Raw genomic sequence first — 14,603 nt, 5'->3', positions numbered from 1 at the left:
GCACTGAGAGCTATGAGAACCAGGAATTGGAATGTTCCTGCACTGTTTCTTCTTCCAAGTCTGCCCTACTATGCTCTCTTAGCCCTACCCTTCTCCACGTACCTGTTTCAATTTTCTTCTCTAAAGACTGGCTCTGTTTAGGTAAGAATAGAAGGTCCTGCTCATAGCTTTATGCAATCTTTTTAGTCAAGACCCCTATAGGAAATAGCTAATTTCTCTACACAATTCCAAACTTACAGGAAATAAATCCTTATTGGTTCATTTTAGGCCAAATATTAGCCCATTTCAATTAGTTAAGACCGGGGGCGAGGTCACATGTGCCCGTGCCTACTTGGTGGGAGTGTAGAGCACAGTGCCTAAGAAGAGAGAATGGAGAGGTGCTTCAAGGCAGGAAGAATATAGTTTGCACCTCTGAATCACCAGCTGAGGCTTATTCCTGAACCTGCTGTTACTCTCCCACCTTTTTTCCTCAGAGCAGCTCACAAATCTCAACTTAACCTAAGTTCCAGCTCTTTAATTTAGATGCTAATGAGCAGTGAAATGACCAAACCATGTACATGAATAAGGAAAACGTAGAAAACAAAGGTCTAAGGGGACACTCCTGAAGAAGGTAATGAACCCTTGAATAATCCAACATTACCTGGCGTATGTGTGACCTGCTGTCTGCAGGGTAAAAGGACTCACTCTTCTTCCCAAACTACTGGTGCACTTACAGGGACCTGAATTTTTTCTCCAGCCAAGGTAGAACAAGCTGAATTAGTTCTATGAATCTTTCCTGGAAACTGCTTGGTGCTTAACCTCTTCTCACCTTCTGCTAGCAAATTCTGAAGTGGATATTTGTCTTGTTGCTATTTGTGCTGTTTTATTCCTCTCTTCACAAACTGCACCCTTGGTATATTACTTTGCTATCTTAAGAGTGAGAATACAACATCCCTAGAAGCAAATTAAGTAAAATTTAACCCTCCATACCTTTTCGTCTGGGAAAAAAGCTTTCTGCAGCTTCTTTCCCCCATTTAGCATGTATGTAAGGATGAGGATTGGCAGGTACAGGAAATTTCCTTTCCCTTGTGGGTGACCCAGGGTTATAATTGGGGGTGAAGAACAACAATCTTCTTGCCCACATCACTTCTAGCTTTGGTTGAAGCAGCAGTAGAGCTGATGGGCAGCCAGTACCATTTTGATGCTGAAGTAACAGCTCAACAGTGAAGATACTCAAACTAGTTTTCAGTGGATTTATATCATTGTAGTTTCATATGTGGGCCATTTCAGGAGCTATCTTTTCTAAATGAGGCCCCTTCCTTAGAATAGCTGTCGGGTTTGACACTGGCAGAAAAATAAAGGAAATAATCTAAGTTGTTGTTTTTTTTTTTAAAGATCATTGACAAAGTTAAACCAATGGTTTTTCAAACTCTTGAAGCCAGGGTTTCCGCAGAGGTATGTCTGAAGCACCAGAGAATGAATGCAGGAATGAGGCCGAGTGGCCCATTGCCTTTGAACGAAAGCAGCTTCATAATCTTGAGCGATTTATAACCTGTATGGAAGGTAGACCACTGCCTTTCACTTCTCAATTCACTGACCTGCTCATTTCCGATGACTTCCTATTTCTCTCCTCCTTAGCAACCTATTTCCATAGTCATGTCTTTCCACCATAAGTGCTTCATCATTTAACTGCCATTTCAAGCATCCAACGTTCTGACCCCAATCTCTTTTTCCAGTTTACTTGTTCACTCATTCCCATGGTGCCTATTTTTGGATTTTTTGTCTCCTCCAATCTTCCTGACTCATTTCCTGGTTCATCAACCCCCTCCTTTCTTCACTACCTTCATATTTATTTTGAATTCAAGTTGTATCACATCAACAAACTCTCACTATTATTATAATTTTTTCTTCCTTTTCTTCTTGTCACAACTCTGTGGCAGAATCCAATTCCTGGATGAAGTGAACTGTCTGCTTTATTCATACCTGTGCCCAGGGAGCACAAAGGTCTTTGAGAAAATATTATAATGAAACAGATGTTTTTTTCTAAAAATTCCTAGCTTTCAACTTCACATCAACTCTCAGTATTGTTAAGCAACCATATACCTCTGGACAATCCTCCCACTGCACATTGATATTTCAAAGTTTCTTTACTCTTCTCCATTTTCTAATGTCCACATTTCCACTTTCAATTTCACACCCTCAGTGCCAGCATATTATCTTACTTTCCATTTATAGAAAGGAAAAATAGATAGGAATAGACAAAAGAGAATTCATCACAAAACTTAGTTCCATTTTTTACCTATTATTTTCTTCTCCTCCTACAATGGAAGAACTGACCCTTGTGTTCTCCTGGCTAAGACTAAAGTAACTCCATTTCTCTTCTCAGACACTGCGTGCTATTGTTTATTTTCCTACCCTTTCCTTTTAATTAATTCAAATTATTCATAGTGGCAAACATGTTCAAATCATTTCCATTAAAACAAAACCAAAAAACAACAAATAACCTGTTGTAGCATATCTTCTCAAAAGATTTGTCCATATTCACTGCCTAATACTCAATAAGTACTTTGAATAAATGAAGAAATTATTTGAAAAATATATGGTTTAGCAAAATATTTTATTTTGAGAAATATTTTCATTGTGTAAAAGTTTCAAAACAACTAAAATACTTATGTAGGCTCTACTGTACTAAGCATTGGAGATATAGAATATATAGCAGAGTCCTCTTTCTATCCTGATGGGCTTACATTCTAGTAGGGGAGACCGGCAAGTAAGTAAAAATGAACAGCACAATTAGATTTATGCTATATAGAGGAGGATTGGAAGCATGTCCATAAGCAATTAAAAATCCATAGGGAAACACAACATAGTTTTCCCAGAGGTAGGGTAAAATTAAGACAAATGTCAAATGTGTTTTTAACTTATATAACTCTAAGTTCTAAAGAAACTCTAGCATTGTGTGTGTTCTGTCCACAAATTTTATATAAATTTCATTTTGTGGGATCCTTTGAATCAGAAATTGCACAGGGATTTTAATTTGCAAACAAATTTTATTCTAAAATCCTGTGATTGACCATCAGATCCTTCCAATATTTAAATGAGGTCTATTTTTTTCAAGTTATTGCTGTTTCTTTCTTCTAGAGTGAGTCCTTTGTATTCACTCATAGTCCATAAATTTGTTTTCAGTTTACCAGTTTTGGTGAACTCTCTATACCAGAATAAACCTCCCAGGAATAAAAATTAGTGACATTATCTTCAAGAATAACCTGTTTGAAGCCACTGGAAAATTTACCATATCACACAGGACTTGATGATCTGAAAGGCCAAGTATGTGGGTAAAGTAAAATAAATACTGAAATATCAAAATAAAAATGATATCTTGTAGAGTGTTTGTATGCATATACATGGATATGTGTGTGTACATGAGCATATGTGAAGCATTAACATTTAAACCTTAAGTTATAAATAATCACATTAAATGTAAATGTACTAAAAACTCCAATAAAAAGAAAAATATTGCCAGAATATACCAAAAAATTAAATCATTTAAATACTTAAATATAAGGTCATGGAAAGGTTGAAAATAAAAGGCTGTAAAAGATACTAACCAGAAAGTCTGGAAAAGTTATGTAATATCATACAAAGTAGCTTTTAAGTTGAGGCATTCTAGAGATAAAGTAGGATAATTTATAGTAAAAAAGGGTTAATTTACAAATCTTTTAGTCTATTTTGTCTTGCTATGACAGAATACTTGAGGCTGGGTAATTTATAAAGGAAACAAGTTTATTTGGGTTATGATTCTGGTGGCTGGAAACCCCAAGAGCACAGAGCTGGTATCTGCTTGGCTTCTGGTGAGGACCATGTACTGCATCACAACATGGCCTCAAAGCAGAAAGGTGAATGAGGTGGAGGGGGTGTGTAAAGAGAGACATGCAAGAGGCTTGACTCACTTTATAACAACTTGCTCTCACAGAAATGGGAGAGTAAGAATTCACTCACTTCCAGGAGATGGCATTAATCTCTTCATGAGGGCAGTGTGCCCATGATCCAAACACCTCCTACTAGGCCCCATCCCCAATCACTGCCACATTGGGAACCAAATTTTGACATGAGTTTTGGTGAGGATAAACCACATCCAAACAATAAGCAACAGGGAATACATATGATTCTATATATGCATTATTATATTTGTATGCGCCTAATACGACTTCAAAGCATATGAAGCAATCAATAATCTACAGATGCACAGGCAGAATTAGCCAAATTCACAATCATAGTGTGATACACAGATACATTTCACTCAATAAATGATAGGATAAGCAGAGAAAAATAAATATATAAAAGATTTTAATAATATAATAGCCAAGTATATGTATATATACACACGCACACACAAATATATATATGCATACACACAAATATATATGTATATATGTATATACATACACACAAACATATTCACATACATGCCCAAATATATGCATGTGTGTGTGTGTGTGTGTGTGTATGTTATATGGCCAACAATTACAGACCATACAATCTTTTCAGGTGCACATAGAGCATTGGCCAAAATTGACCAGATGCTGCGGCATATAGTAAGCTTTAACAAATTCTCTAGGAATTAAAATATTATATACTCTAATTTCTGATAGTGAAATTAAGCTAGAAATTAATAATAAAATGATAAATAAAGGTAAATTAAAAATTGAATATTAAGCAGTTCTCTTCTAGAAAATCTACTGATTCAAGAAATAAATCATCTTAAAATTATTTTAATTGAAAGATAATGGGAAGATGCCATTTTAAAACTTGTGGCATAAAGTGAATCAGTGCTTAGAGAGGAGCTTATAGCCTTAAATAAACAAATTAGAGACAATATTAAAAGTAAACATTATCTCCATAAGTTGGAAAAAGAACAGCAAATTAAATATAATGAAATTAGAAAGAATATAATACTAAAGATAGTGGCAAAGATCAATGAAATAATAAGCAGGCACACAATAGAGAGGATCAACAAAGCCAATAAATAGTTCTTTGCAAAGATTAATGAAATTAATAAACTTTTAGCAGGATGCTTGAGGAAAGACAGAGAGGATGGGGTGACAGAGCAAGGAGGATAAACTATCAGTTTCAGTAAAGAGAAAAGTGATATAATTAGAATTCTACTGACTTTCAAAGCACAACAATAATATTAGGAACAACTTTTTGCTATTAAATTTAAGAATGTAAGGGTAATGAACAAACTCAGAAAATAATCAAAACTAACAGAATAATAGATAGCAAACATATTTAAGAAGCTTTAGGCATAATTTAATACTTCCCACAAAGAAAACATTTAGATTCAGATAGCTTTACTGCTGCCATAATTCTTCCAGCAATTTTCAGGAATAAATAATATCAGTTCTATACAAATTTTTCTGGAAACAGAGAAAAAGGACACACTAACATATAGGCATAATAAAATCTCACAGGTACCTAACAAGAACAAAAAAATTATAGATCAAATTCTTTATAAACATATATTCAAAAATCCTCAATATAATATTGGTAAATGACATATAACATGGATTTTATACCCAGGAATGTAATTTTTTATAATTAATGAATACAATGGATTCAACATAGTAAGATGCCACGATTCTATATCCAATTTTACTTTAGTGAAATTGGGAATAAAAGAGAACACCTTAATATACATATAAAAGCTAAAACAAATTAATTGTGGAATCTTAGTAAGTTTTACTGTGAGTTGGGGAAGAAGATATTACATATTAAACCAATCTTAATAAAATGGAGGGATCTATTATTATAGTCTTGAATTGAAAGTCTCCATAGTATATAAATGTTAGTTAGCCTTAAATTGGTTCATAGATTTAACATGGCCCTAATCAAAATCTCATCAGGTGTTTTTTTTTTTCTCTATAAAATTGACAAAATTATTCTAAAATTCATATGGTGAAACAAAATGATTGAGAGATAGCTAAGACAAACTTCAAGATAAAGACCAAAGGTGGAAGATAGACTATAAAAATATCAAAACTTATTGTAAGCTATATCTATATTAATCAAAATATTATACTATTTATGTATGGAGAGAAAAACAGGTCAATTTACCAGAAGAGCTACACAGAATAAAGAATCGCACATATGCAAACACCTGACAAAGGCAGCTTTGTGGGACAGTGGGAAAAGGAGAGGCTTTTCAAAGAGTGATGCTGAGTAAATTGAACATTTATTTAGGAAATAAATTTTAAATCTTATCTCACAGCATATACAAAAGTCAATTCCAAGAAAATTTCTGATTTAAATGTGGGAAGTAAAAAAGAAGAAGCTTCTAAAAATAATTATGAGAGCATCTTCATGATCTTTGATAAGCAAAGATTTCTTAAGTAGCAAAAACAGCAACAACAACAACAACAACAACAGAAAGGAAAAAAAGATATATTGCACTTTTTAAAAATTAAAATATTTTTTCACCAAAAGTCACCATTGTATTGTAAAAACACAATCTAGAGTTCAAGAAGATTGTTGCAATATTCTGGTTTAGTAGCTCATATCCAGAATATGCAATGGTCTCCTACAAATTGATAAGAAGACTAACAAATAGAAAAGTAGGCAAGATATTTGAACAGGCACATTAGAAAAGAGGATATCCAAATGGCTAAAATAGCATATGAAAAGAGTCTCAACCTCATTAGACCTTGGAGGAATGCAAATTGATCCATGAGCTACAACTGCACAGACACCAGAATGGCTAAAACTAAATGATAGTTATTACTTGGGCTTAGGAAGGTTATAGAGCAACTGAAACTCTCATACATTGCTGGTGGGAGTGAAAACTGGTACAACCACTTTGGAAAATTGTTTGACAGCATCCTGTAAAGCTGAAGCTAGACAAACCCTATGTCTCAATACTATCTTCTCTGGGTGTGTAACCCTCAGAAATGTATACATGTGTTCATAAAAAATATTCAAAGCATTAACAGTAATAGACAAAACCTGTAATCTAATCCAATGTTCATCAAAGGTAGAATGGATAAATACACTGCCATATATTAGTATAAGAAATAGTATATAGCCATGAATTTGAATAAATTATTTCTACATGCAATGGCAAGAACAAATATCATAAGCATAATGTGTAGTGAAAGGAGTCTGACCAGAAAAGTTTATAGACTATACTATTCAATTTATATGAAGTTAAAGCTGTGGCAAGATAAATCTCTTGAGTTAGGAGGGGTAGTGTGTGAGACTGCAAAGAGGAATTTCTGAATTGCTATTTAGAATTTTATTTTCTAGCTGGGTAGAGTTAGATTTGTGTATAAAATCTCTATGCATTCATTGAGCGCTACACTTTTGATGTGTATGCTTTTCTATATAAATTCTATTCTTGATTATAAGCCTTTATTATAAATTTTGGAGATCACTATAATATATAATTATCAGAGGTATCAAAATTCATGTGAATGAAAAAAGAAGCCTGTTGTAAGCAATGGAAAATTTTCCATCAAAAAGCAGTATAGTATAATAATGAAACATGTATTTTGGGATTAGGCTGTTTTGAATACAAATCTTAAATTTACCAGTTACTAGCTTTATGAGCATGAACACATCACCAAATTTATCTAATCTGTGGATTCTTAAAATAATGCCTTTGCAGGAATGTATAATATATACCTATAGACCTGAAGCCTCTTTTGTTTGTTAGCATTTCTTCTTTTCTCTTTGCTTTCCTTCTCTTCTTTCTCTTCTCTTCTCTTCTCTTCTCTTCTCTTCTCTTCTCTTCTCTTCTCTTCTCTTCTCTTCTCTTCTCTTCTCTTCTCTTCTCTTCTCTTCTCTTCTCTTCTCTTCTCTTCTCTCCTCTCCTCTCCTCTCCTCTCCTCTCCTCTCCTCTCCTCTCCTCTCCTCTCCTCTCCTCTCCTCTCCTCTCCTCTCCTCTCCTCTCCTCCCCTCCCCTCCCCTCCCCTCCCCTCCCCTCCCCTCCCCTCCCCTCCCCTTCTTTTCTTTCTTTCTTTCTTTCTTTCTTTCTTTCTTTCTTTCTTTCTTTCTTTCTTTCTTTCTTTCTTTCTTTCTTTCTTTTTCTTTCTTTCTTTTCTTTCTTTCTTTTGAGACAGACTTTAGCTCTGTTGCCTGGGCTAGTGAGTGCAGTGGCTCACTTTAACCTCAAATTCTTGGGCTCAGGCGATCCTCTTGCCTCAGCCTCCTGAGTAGCTGGGACTACAGGCACACACCATGATGGCCAGGTAATTTTTCTGTTTTTAGTAGAGACAGAGTCTTGATCTTGCTCAGACTGGACTTGAGCTCATGAGCTCAAGAGATCCTTCTGCCTCAGCCTCCCATAGTGCTAGGATTACAGGTGCTAGCCACTGAGCCTGGCCTGTTAGCATTTTTTATATTTAGCTCTGCTTAAAGAGTAAAGCCAGCATGATCCCAGGGTGGCCTACAGCCATCCTAACAGAAGTGGCTTTGGTGGTTACTGTATTTCTGCTTTTACTCACTTGGAAAAATCTAATTTAGAAAAATATAAGGTGTTTTTACACACAATCCATAATTACTTTGCTTTGCAATCCTTGCTCTTTTGTGGTTAGCTCTGAGGCACGCCAAAACACAGCAAAAATAAACAGACTAATTTTCTTATACTGAAGCCTCAGTCAGGAAACTCATTTATCTCATCTGTGCCAAAAGCAAGTATCTTCACAGTCCTCTCTGCTTTGCCTTTTAGGTGACTCAGAACACCTGGTTGCCAATTGCTAGCTGATGATAATTAGCTTTCAATTATCACCAGTTACATTTTCACCTGTTCAATTTGCAAATTCCTGAATTTTTTGGCTTGTCCTATTAACAAGTTCTGATCTTTTCTGTCTTGGGCACACCTGGCAATGTGATAGTGGGGAAACAGTCCTTCCACTAGGGAATTCCCCTTTCATCTGCCGTCCTGTCCAGTTTTATCCATCTGGTGTTAGACGGGGACATGCTATGCAGAGACACTTGGAGAGGCCCAGGTTGCTAGTCTCTTATGTTTCCAGGGCTGTCCTGCTTTTCTCACTTTATTCAAAAACAGCCAAATAATCTTTTAATTCTGTAAATTAGCTTTCTTAAGAGATAACCAAAACAATAGCCAGGCAATATAACTAATGGGTGAATTTTTAACAATGGAGGTGTCCTAACAAAATTCAATAATAGATTAAGATTCAATAAACCAGGAAATGAGATGAAGTTTAAAGATATAATGCAATAAGATTTTGAATGGAAATAAGAAAATATCCTAATGAAATTTGTCGATGGTTATATTTGAAGACACTAATTCCCATAAATTAAATAGAATATGTTCATGACTGTTTGTTAGGTGGTCTTGGAATAAACATAAAGTAAAGTGGGATATTCCAAATAGTATGAAAACACCATGCTTAAGACAATATCACAATATAGGATAATATTGAACTTACTACTAAGATTATATCACATTGATTTATGCATTAAAGAATATGAACATAGCTCTATATTCACTTATTTTGGATATTTGTATTTAATCTGTTTCTTAAATAACTGTAATTCTGTAGTGGCTATTCTTCTGTTTTCATAACTTTGAGAATAGTTGGAATTATGTGTTGAAGGGTATGAATCAATTCTTATGAACCTTGATATATTGCCAAATTGCCTTTTTAAATATTGTTTAACAATTTGTTTTCCAATTTCAAATCTATATTACTGAAACAATAATGTTGTTAACTCCCTTTACATTTTTTTTTGTCTGCAAGGATATATTTTTACCTTCTTATACTGTAAATAAAATCATGTTTAATGAAGGAAACTTATGGAATTAGAAAATTACAAAGAAAACCAAAGCCAAATGAACATTATTCTATGACCTGAAAAATCCTTTAACATTTTGGAATATATTATTTTAGACATTTATAGGAAATTATTTTAAAACTGCATTATAATGTTGATATTTTGGAACAATTAACAACACTGACTTTGTGGTCTTATCTTTCCAATTACATTTTGAAATTTTTAGTTGCAAGCATCATACTGTGTCTATATTCATTTTTGAATCTACCTAGTGCAAATCATAGTTCTGTCATTTGAAAGATATTCAAACACTTGAAAAATTGTTTCCTGTTTTCCTGGAAGCAGGTATTCACATTTAAAAAGATCTAATTTATGAACACTGCAAACTTCTCTTAATATTTTAAGTTTCTGCTATCTTGGATATATGATTTATTTATTTAATATTCATTTACTCAAGGGACATTTATTGAGTGACAAGCAAAACACATGGGAAGATGTAGCCTTTTAAGATGTGCTATAAGCTAATTAGAAAAGGCTTCATGGAAAGAGCAAAATTTGTTCTGACTTTTGAAAGATATCCAATAGAAGATAAATAAGTTCACTAAGCTCAAGCAGACAAAAGAAGGAGTATTTCAGGAAGAAGACACAATGATCAAAGACTCAACTATATGAGAGCACCATGACACTGACAGTAGCTTGATGGACAGAAGTGTTAAGAGAGGAGCCTGAAGAAGTAGCCAGGAGACAGATCAGAAAGAACATGATGTGTCAAGCTAAGGATAATTACTAAAGGCATTATAAAGCAGATATTGACTTTGTAACAGAAAAGCCCTTAACTATATGCAATTAAATAAGTTCAACATTTATTACATCAAAGCCAAAATTCCCTAAGATCCAGGAAATATGTTTCATGTAATTAGTATAAACAGGTTTCTATGGAAATTACTTAAATAATAAATTAGTCATCATTTCACATGTATGCTCACAATTTAAACAATGAAAACAGTAGGCTTCATGACTTTCTCTGTCTTAGAGTAAATACATGAAAATGTAGTGTTTTACTTCATCCCAACTAAAATTTAACCCTCAAGTCTCTAAACACCACGAATTACCATTATATCTCTTAAAACAGCAAAAGTGGCAGATTCTAACCATGCAGATCCATAGACTAGATGACAATTTACTTCCAGACAGACTTTCTCCTTGAAACTAGTACTTTGTTAAAAGACAATGGCAGTAAATATTAAGAAAGCATGAAAAAAGATAGACTAAATTTCTTAGAGATGACAGCTAAACTAAGCTGCCATAAATGGCCAGAGATTAATATCTTCAAGGCATGCTCAATTTTAAATGAAGTAGGTTTGTCAGACCAAAGGATGTGGCTCTGAGTATATGTCAAAATATATACAAGTGATGTCATTTGACCCACAAAAAAGTATTAATGCTGAGTCTGAATGTGCAAGAGGAATTCAATGTATTTGATTTGTTATTAAGCATTTCTTGAGTACCATGAACAGCACTTCTGAAGCATGTGTAGAGACCCAGAAGCAAGATTTAGTTCGTTTTACTTCAGCTGCCTAGAAATTGGCCAGGCATTATAAGGTAATGCTGCAACTTTCTCATCCCTGCGACTTCTGCAAGAAATTAGTGTAGGATATGAAGAATTTAATACCTACTAAATTCTCTATAGACTAGCTTTGATTTCTGGGCCTTAGATAAAATTTGATTGTAATTGATTTGATTATTTAATTCATATCCTATCCTTTTTTTCTAATTTTAGAATGTTCATTGCAATGATGTTTCATGAAAGAATCTTAGTTTCTGAATTTTATGCACTTGTACACCACTGAAGTATTAATATTTTCATTACATATACTTAGAAATGTAGTCAACAAGAAAGAGATTATAGAACCTTTAAAGATCTGACATGTACCAGTGAGTTTGCGGTCTCTATTTAGATAGTCAGTAGCTGCTTGCATTGATAAGGCACTTATAAACTGCTGGCTTCAGTGGTTCACTGATTCTATGATTTATATTTGTGCAATTTGGTACATAGTATTAGAAATGATACAGTATTATACATTAGGTTGAGGTTTAAAGTAGTATGATTTTTTTTTTTATATCTTAATTCACCTGATGATAATTAAATGTGTTGACTATTTCTCATTCTTACGGCTATCATGCTCCTTCTAGATGAAATCATTATTAAAGCCAGATAATTTCTATTGTTTACAGGAGGAGACAAGGAGTAAAGAAATCCCAGAAAATCTATGTCTTTCCCTCACTTCTACTATGGTGTCATATGTCCTGATAATTGTGTTGAGTTTATATAAACTACTTGCACTTGCTGCTCTCTTTTACAAAATCGCCCTAGAACTACCTAGAACTGACATGGTGTCTAAATGTAGAATAGAAGGAAATCAAGGATTAAAATTATAATATTTCCATACTATGTAATACAACCCACCTATTGTAGATGTTGCAGAATATTCAATGACGTGTGACCTCCATTTGCTTTTTATGATATGGGAGCGTTGGCAATGTTCCAAGCTTCAAAGAAATCCACATTTCCCAGCTTTTCCTTATCCCAAGGGGTAGATGTGTGGAATGATTTTGGCCAATGAGTTGTGAGAAGTTGTTGCTGGGTAAGAGCAGAGTCAGCTAGCACTCACCATCTATCTTCTCCTTTCACTTCCTGGAACAGGGAAACATACATGGCAGTGGAACAACACTTCTGCCTCCAGAAGACACCAAGGATGGGGTGATGTCACTTTCTAGGGAGAATATATTTATGTTGGCATATGGGCCTGCCATATCAGAATTGTACTACCTACCTCTGATAATGTTGTATGAAAAAAGGATCTCTTTTTGGTTAAGCCACTTTATCTTATTTGCAGCCAAGTTCAATTCCTAACTCATAACAGATAAAAATATTTGCTATAGAAATTTATTGTATTTGCTCTATAGTGCTAAATTTAAAAAAGTGAACATTGCTTCTGGACATAGGGAACAACTGGTGTGGAATTACTCTCTTCACAGAAACAACTAGAAAAACTGAAACAAAATTAAACCACTATTTCAGATATTGGATGCCAGGCAATACAAGAGTGAGATCCCTGAGAGAAAGGAAACAAATAATTGGGGCCATACTCTTGACTAGACTTACTCCCTGGAGGCAATTTCTGGTTAGCAGCGCGAGAAAGAAGAAGCCATGCAGAGTCTTTAAGTTTTCCCGAATTGAGGAGACAGGGAGTTGTCTAATCAAAAATTAATAGGTGTATGAAGAAAGAAATATGACTCAAAATCAGAAGAAAAATCAGCATAAGCAGTTGTAAAAATGACTAAGATGATGGAATTTGCAGACAAGAACACATAAAAAGCTGTTATGCTCAATATGTACAAATATTTTTAAAATGAAGATATAGAAAAGAAGCAAGTTGGAACTTCTAGAAATGAAAAATACAATGTCTAAAGTTAAAATTTCACTGGATGAGTTAAGAGCACATTACATACTACACAATATGTGATCAGTGAACATTAAGACATGGTATCAGAAACCAACCAAGATGTAAAACACAGAGTGAAAATGCGAAAAACAAAAACAAAAACATTAACAGAGCCTCAGTGACCTGTGGGACATGATCATGTTTCTTAACATATGTGAAAATGAAGTCACAGAAGAAGGGTAGTCATAAAAATATTATTTTAATAAATCATGGCCTAAAACATTTCAAATTTGATGAACAAAGTATCACAGACATTAATGAATCCAAACATCACACACACACACACACACACACACACTCTCTCTCTCTCTCTATGTATATATATATATATATAACAAATAGCTGAAAACTAATAATAAGATAAAATGTTAAAAAGCAGCCAAAGAAAAGCGATACACATATTGTAAAGGAATAAGTTCAGTCATGCTTCGCTTAATAACAGGGATACATTCTGAGAAATGCGCCATTAGGCAATGTCGTTGTGCAAACATCATAGAGTATACTCACACAAATGGTATAGCCTACTACACACCTATGCTGTATGGCATAATGCATTGTTCCCAGGATACAAAGCTGTACAGCATATTACTGTATTGAATACTGTAGGCAACTGTAACACTATGGTAAGTATTTGTATATCTAAACATAGAAAAGTTACAGTAAAAATATGATGTTATAATCTTATGGGACCAGTGTCATATATGTGTTCCATCATGGACCAAAGCATCATTGTTAGTGCATGACTATGTAAAAAAAGCAGAAATTTCTCATTAGAAAATATGCAAGACCTAAAACAGTGCAATGATGTCTTTAAAGTGTTGAAAGGGAAAAAAAATTAACCCTCAATTTAGAATTCTGTCAAATAAAGATATATTTCAAAAATAAAGAATAAACAAATATTTTTTCATATAAATAAAAGCAGGAGACAAGCACCAATTTCAATGTTAGAGAAAGTTCTTCAGGCAGAATTAAAAGAAGGTGGAAAATTGGGTATGCAAAAAAAGAGTCAAAAGCATTAGAAATATCAAATGTGTGTAAACATAAAATATGTTTTCTTTATTTAATTTCTTTAAAATTTAATCTACTTCTTAGAGAAGAATACTACTCATGTACTGAGAGGTCTTAACAAAGGAAGAATAAACTGCATGACAAAAATGTTGGACAAAGAATGGGAGGAAAAAGACAGAACAGTCATCCTTCCATTTGTGTGGTCCACATCAGCCAAGCACAGATCAAAAATATTCTAAAAATATTACATCTTTATTGATCATGTACAGATCTTTTATTCTTGTCATTGATCCCTAGATAATGCACCATAATATCTAT

This window comes from Microcebus murinus, chromosome 9 (assembly GCF_040939455.1).
Source record: "Microcebus murinus isolate Inina chromosome 9, M.murinus_Inina_mat1.0, whole genome shotgun sequence".
NCBI classification, from domain to species: Eukaryota; Metazoa; Chordata; class Mammalia; order Primates; family Cheirogaleidae; genus Microcebus; species Microcebus murinus.
Note: the sequence above shows the minus strand (reverse complement) of the source record.